The sequence below is a fragment of the Camelus dromedarius genome, chromosome 1 (genome assembly GCF_036321535.1).
Source record: "Camelus dromedarius isolate mCamDro1 chromosome 1, mCamDro1.pat, whole genome shotgun sequence".
NCBI classification, from domain to species: Eukaryota; Metazoa; Chordata; class Mammalia; order Artiodactyla; family Camelidae; genus Camelus; species Camelus dromedarius.
Genome location: NC_087436.1, coordinates 44,295,345 through 44,303,131, shown reverse-complemented (window position 1 = coordinate 44,303,131; position 7,787 = coordinate 44,295,345).

The window sequence follows — 7,787 nt, the reverse complement described above, 5'->3', positions numbered from 1 at the left end:
CGCAGAGAATCAAGCAGCAGTGACAGCAGGGCCTGAAACCGCAGCCCCTCTAGCCACTTGGAGCCCACAGCTCCAGTCCCCTGCCCATAGGGACAGCGCTAAAGACCCTGACAATCCCATATGCAGTTGAGGCGCCAACTACCCCAGCTCCCCAGTCGTCCTCCCTCTCCCTCTGCTGAAGCAGCATTGCCTATGACTCAGGCACCCCAAGACACAGAGGAGGTGCCCTCCATTCCAGTGCCTTCAGCTGTGATGCCAGAAACAGCAGCACAACACCAGCAGCAGCAAGGCACCAGCCACTCCAGAGAGACAATCAGTGATGATGTGAATACCAGGGATACCTTTGCCAGAGGCAGTGGAAGGGGGAAGTGCAGAATCTCAAATATAGCCAGAGGCAGTTCAGGTAAGAGAAACCAAAAACTTGTGCTATAGCACCACCTACTGAAAAACAAAAGAAATGCCTCAAATTACAAATCTGTTGAATTGCTAGTCAAGTAAAAAAAAAAGCTTTACCTAAAGGTGTTTACTACTTCTAATGCACTAGCAGAGGAACAACTCATCAAGCACCATGAAGACCACAGTAACATGGTATCACAAAAAGAAAACAATAATTTTCTAGAAACCAAACTTAAAATCACAAAACTTGTGATAAAACTGATAAAGAATACAAAATAGCTATTAGGAAGAAACTCAATGAGCTACAGGAAAACTCAGAAAAAGCAGATCAATGAGCTCAAAAATAAAATTAATAACAAGAAGGAAAATCTCTTCCCCAAAGAGACTGAAATTCTCAAAAAGAACCAGTCAGAAATTCTGGAGCTGAAGAGCTCAACAAATGAGATGAAGAATGCATTAGAAATCTTTGGAAATAGGGCAGACTATAAAGAAGAGAGAACTAGCAAGCTCAAAAATAGAAATATAAAAATGATTCTGGTAGAAGGGGACAGAGAACTAAGATTTTTTAAAAGTGAAGAAACTCTATAAGAACTATCTGACTCCATTAAAAGGCAGCATAAGGATAATGGGTATCCTAGAAGGAGAAGAGAGGGAGAAAGGACCAGGGAGTTTATTTAAAGAAATAACAGCTGAGAACTTCGCAAATCTGGGGAAGGAACAGGAAATACAAGCCCATGAAGCTAATCAAACACTTAATTTTATCAATGCCAAAAAACGTTCTCCAAGACATATTATATTAAAACTGTCAAAAGTCAATTATAAAGAATGAATTTTAAAGGCAGCTAGGGAAAAAAAGATAGTAACCTACAAAGGAACCCCCTCTCCATACTATAAGCAGATTTCTCAGCAGAAATTCTACAAGCCAGGAGAGAATGGAATGAGATGGTTAAACTGTTGAAAGATAAAAATTTTCAGCCAAGAATATTCTATCCAGCAAAGTTATTCTTCAGATATGTGAGAAATAAAGTCTTTCCCAAACAAAAGCTGAATGAGTTCATCATCACTAGACCTGCCTTACAAGGAATGTTGAAAGCAGCTCTTCTACCTGAGTAGAAAAGGAAAAAGGGACACAAAACTTGGAGGAAAGCAGTAAATAGAATCAGAAAATGCAATGCTATATCAGAATATGTTGCTAAACACTTGATTAGCATAAAGGTTAAAGGGGGAAAAGCATTAAAGTAACTATAGCTACTTCAATTTAGTAACAAACACAACATAAAAATGGTGAAAACTGAAAGTTATCCCTCTAAGATGAGGAACAACACAAAGATGCCCACTCTCACCTCTCTTATTCAATATAGTTTTGGAAGTCCTAACCAGGGCAGTTATGTAAGAAAAAGAAGTAAAAGGCATCCAAATCAGAAAGAAAGAAGTAAAACCGTCGCTATTTGTGGATGAAAACCCTAAAGACTCCATGAAAAAACTATTAGAAATAATAAACAAATACAGTAAAGCTGTAAGGTACAAAATCAACATTTAAAAATCTGTTGTGTTTCTACACACTAACAGCAAACTGGCACAAAGAGAAATTAAGAAAACAATCCCATTTACAATCACAACAAAAAAATAAAATAACCTTAACCAAGGAAGTAAAAAGATCTGTACGCTGAAAACTATAAGATATTGTTAAAAGGAAACTGAAGAAGATACAAAGAAACAGAAAAATACTCTGTATTCATGGATTGGAAGAATTAACATTGTTTAACATGTCCATATTACCTAAAGCAATCTACACATTCAATGCAATCCCTATCAAAATCTCAATGACATCTTCACAAAAATAGAACCAAAAAAAATCCCAAAATTTGTATAGAACCTCAAAAGACCCCGAGTAGCCACAGAATAATCCTGAGGAAAAAAGATAAAAGCTGGAGGTATCACACTCCTTGATTTCAAATTATACTACAAAGCTATAGTAATCAAAACCACTGTGAAGAAAAAGAAAAGGAATATGATTTAAACAAATACTTAAGGCTTAAAAGTTCAAGAATTGTTTGGGGACTAAGTATTCCAATATGAAAACCATGCTTTGGAAAGATTAATGAGGCCATAAAAATTCAGGAAATGTTTGGAGTGAGGAAGAGATCAAAAGTAGAAAAATTTAGGATGACACTGCAATAATCTGAGCATGGGAAGCCTAAATCAATGAAGAATGAGCATAAATAGAAAAGGAAAAACAATGCTTGAGGATTAGCAAAAGACTATAAGAAAATACTACTTATTAACAAATAAAGTAATCTGGCATGTTATACTAAAGGTAATTGACTCTAAGATTTTAAGCACTTTATATTTCATCTTTTCTTCTGTCACTTTTGGTTGTGTTTTTAGAGGAATTTATCCATTTCATTTGATTGTCAAAGTTATCCATGTAAAGCTATTCATAGTATCTCCTTAATACCTTTCTAATGCCTTTAATATCTGCAATAATATTGTTTTTTTCATTATTAATATTGATTACTTGTGTTCTCTTTTTCTTTATCAGTTGTATAAGGAGCTTTTCAATTGCAGTAATATTTTCAAATAACCAAATTTTGACCGTCAATTTTCTTTAAGTTTACTTTCTTCTTTATTTTAGTTCTTATCTTTATTATTTTCTTCTTGTATTTCTGTTCCATTATTTTGTTGTAATTTTTTCTAACTTACTGAGATGGAAGCATTAGTACATTGGTTTTCAGCTTTTCCTTTTCTCTATTGTATGTATTTAATGTTATAAATTTCCACCTAAGCTCTGCTTTAGCTGCATTCCATAAATTTTGATATGCCATGTTTTTGTCATTTAATTTAGAATACTTTTTTAAACTTATTATGATTTCTTTCTTGACCTAAAGACTTTTATATGTATTTGAAGTTAAAGACAATTGTAGAATCTTTGTTTCCTTTTTATTACTGATTTCATTAACTTTAGGAAAATATATTCTGAATTATTTCCAGCTTTTGAAATTTACTGTGACTTTTTTATGGTCCAGATGATAGTAAGTTTGATAAATATTCCATGTGCATTTGAAAGGAATGTGAATTCTGACATTGTTTGGTACAGAGTTTTATCTATGTTAATTAGATCAAATATGTTAATTGCACTATCCCCACTAAGATTTTTGTCTGCTTTTTTTCTCAGCTATTGGAAGGTCTATAAAAGTCCACCCACCCTAATTGTAGATTTGTGTATTTTGTATTTGTGACTTGTTTTTTTCTAATGTCATTAAACTGTTACATACATAGATTTAAGACTGTGATACTATTCTGATGGGTTTCTATTTATCATTTTTTTAAATGTCCCTGTTTATCTCCATAATACTTTTTAAATTAAAGTGTAATTTCTCCAGCATTATTTATTTCAAGTTAGTGTATACATTATATACCTTTTTTTATTCTTTCATTTTTTGTCTTAGAATTGAGATGACTCTCCTTAGGGTGTGGGTACAGCTCAGTGGCATAGCATGTGCTTATTAGCATGTATGAGCTGACTCTCTTTAAAATATCACTTAGTTTGTTTTTCCTCTGGTCTGATAATCTTAGCATTTTTCTTGGTAAATTTAGTCTAGTTACATTAATTTAAATACTGATATAATGAAGTTTGCATCTCTCATCTTATTATCTTACTATTTTTTTCTATCTGATCTATTTGTTTTCCATTTGTTTTTTATTCTTCCTTGCTTTCTTGTGAACACAACAAACTTTATTATTCCATTTTCTGATTTATTAACTTGTTATACATGTATTCTTCTCGCCATAACCATACATACTATAACATGCAGACTTAACTCATGATATTCTCATGTAAATTATTAATACTTCTCTGAAAAATGCTAACATCTTAAAGCACATTAATTCCAACTTTACCTCTTCCTGCCTTTTATTTTAATTTTATAAATATTCTACAAATACTTAAAACTCCATCAGGCATTATTTTGTACAGTAAATATTTACCCACACAATTACCTTTTCCAATTCTCTTTCTTCTTAAATTTCTGTTTTCTTCTCACATTTCTGTTTTCTTCTCTAGGATTATTTCCTTCATCCCTAAGAACTCTCTTTGGTATTTACTTTAATGCAGGCCTTCTTATGACATATTCTTTCAGTTTTGATTTGCTTAAAATATCTTTATATCATACTTCATTTTTGAAGGACGTTTTTTCTGGACATGCAATTCTAGGTTGGCAGTCATTTTCTTTTAACTCTTTCAATATTGCCTTTTGACTTTCATCATTTCTGTTGAGAAGTTACCTGTCAGTCTTAAAGTTATTTCTCTAAAAATTTTCTTTGTCCTTGGTTTTCAGCAGTTTGACTATGGTGTGTGTATGTTGGCTTTCTCTGTTTGATTTCTGTATTTATCTTCTTTGGGACTGGCTGAGATTTTCAAATCTGTGAGTTTTTGTTTTTTTACCAGTCTTAGAATGTACTCAACCATCTTCCCTTCAAATATACTTCTTCCCAATTTTCTCTTTTCTTTTGCTGTCACTCCAATCACAAAAAACATTAGCTCATTTCACAGTTTACCACATTTCTTATACTTCGTTCTATTTTATATGTTCTTTTTTGCTTTAAGTTGAGTATTTTCCTATTGCCCTATATTATACTTCACTAATCCTGTCATCTGATATAACTAACCTGCTGTTAAACCCATTTATCTTGTTCTTAATTTCAGATACTGTGTTTTCAAATTTTGTTTCCTATTTACAAATTATAACTTTATTTTGAAATTCTCCCTATTTTCACTGATTTTGCCTACCTTTTCTTCTCTCCTCTTGAATATATGTATAGTAAAGTTCTTATCCACTAACTTCAATATCTAGATCCACCTAAGGCCTCTTTTTAGTATTGACTTACTTACTTTAAGTTATTGGTTATATAGCCCTGTCTTTTAACATGCTTAATAATTTAAAGTTATTTCTGGGTATTTTGTATTAAAAATAAAGGTATCTCTGGTGATGTTATCTTCCATCTTTTGGGGTTTAGCTTTTCCTTGGCTGGCAAATACAGTGGGAGGCAGAGTGGATAACTGATCACCTTATCCAACCAGGGACTGAGATGGATTGAGTTTGGGCTGCAATATACCTCTGTTTCATCTCTATCTATAGAGCATGGCCATCTAAGAATTTCAACTGAGAAAATGTCTTTGTCCCTGGAACACTAGAGTTTGCTATGATTTCTGCTCTGCTTTTTAGAATTCTTTTAGAAATCTTGATTCTGTAGTCTTCCACCTCGCATAGCTTTAAATTTTGCCAATTTGAGGGGAGACTAGCTGTGTGTTTGAGATGACTCAAGTCTCTAATCTTGTTACTCCAGTTCTATGCAACTGACATGGGGTTGTGAACATTTAAGCCTAAAGCTTCTGGAAGTTATATTGCTATACTACTAGCCTGCTGCACCATGATGGTGGTCTATATTGCTATGATGAGAAAACAGTCTGCCTGAAAATGGAGCCAATAAAAAGGAAATGTAAAAATACAGAAAGACTGGGAATGATGACATTGTTTGAGTCCCTGGACTCAGTGAAGCTTGAAACTAGTACTATACCTCATCTTTCCAATTATGTCAGTCAGTAAGTCTCATTTTTGCTACTTGGAATTCAGCTTCCAATCACTTGAAACTGAAATAATCCTAACAGATATAATCACTAAATTGGCATTTGCCATATGCCAGTTTTCAGTCCAGTTTGTCTCTTTTTTTTTTTCCCCTCAGGTGAAAGTCACTACTATCTTCTTCCTCTTCCATCAGTTTGGGTTCAAACATATTTGAATACAATTAGGCAGTCCCAACAGAAATATATTTATATAAAAGGCTTAGAGACCTCTAAAGGAAAAACAAATCTATCCAAAAAGAAAGAAAATAGGCATAAGCATGGTCCAGAAACAGAACTTTACAGAGTTATAAGGAAGGAGTAATTCTGGATAATTAACTAGACTGTTTGAGGAGCTCATGGAGGACACCATTTGGGGATTTTCAGCAGTAGCCAATGGTGGAAGATTTGCTGGTGACTATGGTCAAAATTATTAGGCAGGAAAAGGAACTAGCGAAACAAAGATGATCATTACTAAAAATGACCTCCTTTTGGACTCCAACCTAAGATACTGGAGGAATCTTGGTTTATTTCATTCTACTACTGGCTTACTACTAGCCTGCTGCACCATGATGGTGGTCTAACTTGTATCTCTTGGCATCCTCAGAACCTGACATTACTTTGCACATAATAGGTTTATAAATATTTTTAGAAAGATATTCATGTAAAGGGAAAAGGCATTAGATTGAAAATGAAAAGATAAAAATTCTATTCCCAAGTTCACCAAATACATCTTTATGACTCTAGCTAAGCCATTCAGGAACCCTGTAACCTGCCAATTCCAAAGTTTCTGAACACTCCATACCTACTTTTTAGGAACTCTGCTGACCCTAACTTCTGTCAGTAAGTAATAATGACAGAAACTTTCTACAGGAACTACATTACTCAGTCTTAACTGCTCAAATTCTATAGCAGCAGTATCACATTATGTTCCAGAGCCTAAAAGATAGAAAAATATTTCCTTATAATTAAAATAACACTGAATTATGAGCATATCTTCTTTTTGTCCTGAGTACCAAGAGACATGCAGAAGAGTGAGCAGAAAGGTAAACAAAATCTTTCTCTTATGAGCATAAAAGAAATGACAGTAGAACATAGAATGAGTAAGTACTAAGAAAAGGACACTAAGATGAATCAAGCTTTCTCTGGATCACCTCATATGAAGCATATACAATTCTTTTTTGAAAGATAATTTACATAAAACCGCATTACACGTACAACCACTTTCCATGACAGTTCTGGTGACATACAGAAACACATCTGAATTTGATTCTGTAAAGCATGTAATTTAAACATTGGCACAATGCTCTAAGTGGGACCATAAAATCTGTGCTGTAGGGTCCAATGTATAGGTGAAATCCCATTATAATGAAATTCTTTCAATTAATTAGGTAATTTTATCCCAAACCATGCTATGGTTACTATATATTAAGTGCTGTTATCCAGTGAAGTGCTGTTTCTCACTGTTTTTTTGTTATTTTCATTGTAAATAAATTCAAGAGCACTACAACCACATATGAATCAGTACATTTTAATGCCTTATTTAAAAATCCATGTTTAAAGTAATGTTGCTTTGTTACTGCCACTGTAAAAATTTTGAAAACTATGTAAGTGGTCACATCTTTTAACAAGAAATGCATGGTTCATAATACATTAAATATTTTAAAGACATACAAACTAAACCGAACTAAACTAAACTGAACGTGAATCCTGTGGGCTAAGCGTATGGGTTCCCAGTCAAAATAGATGCCACCCTACATAATGCCTGGTG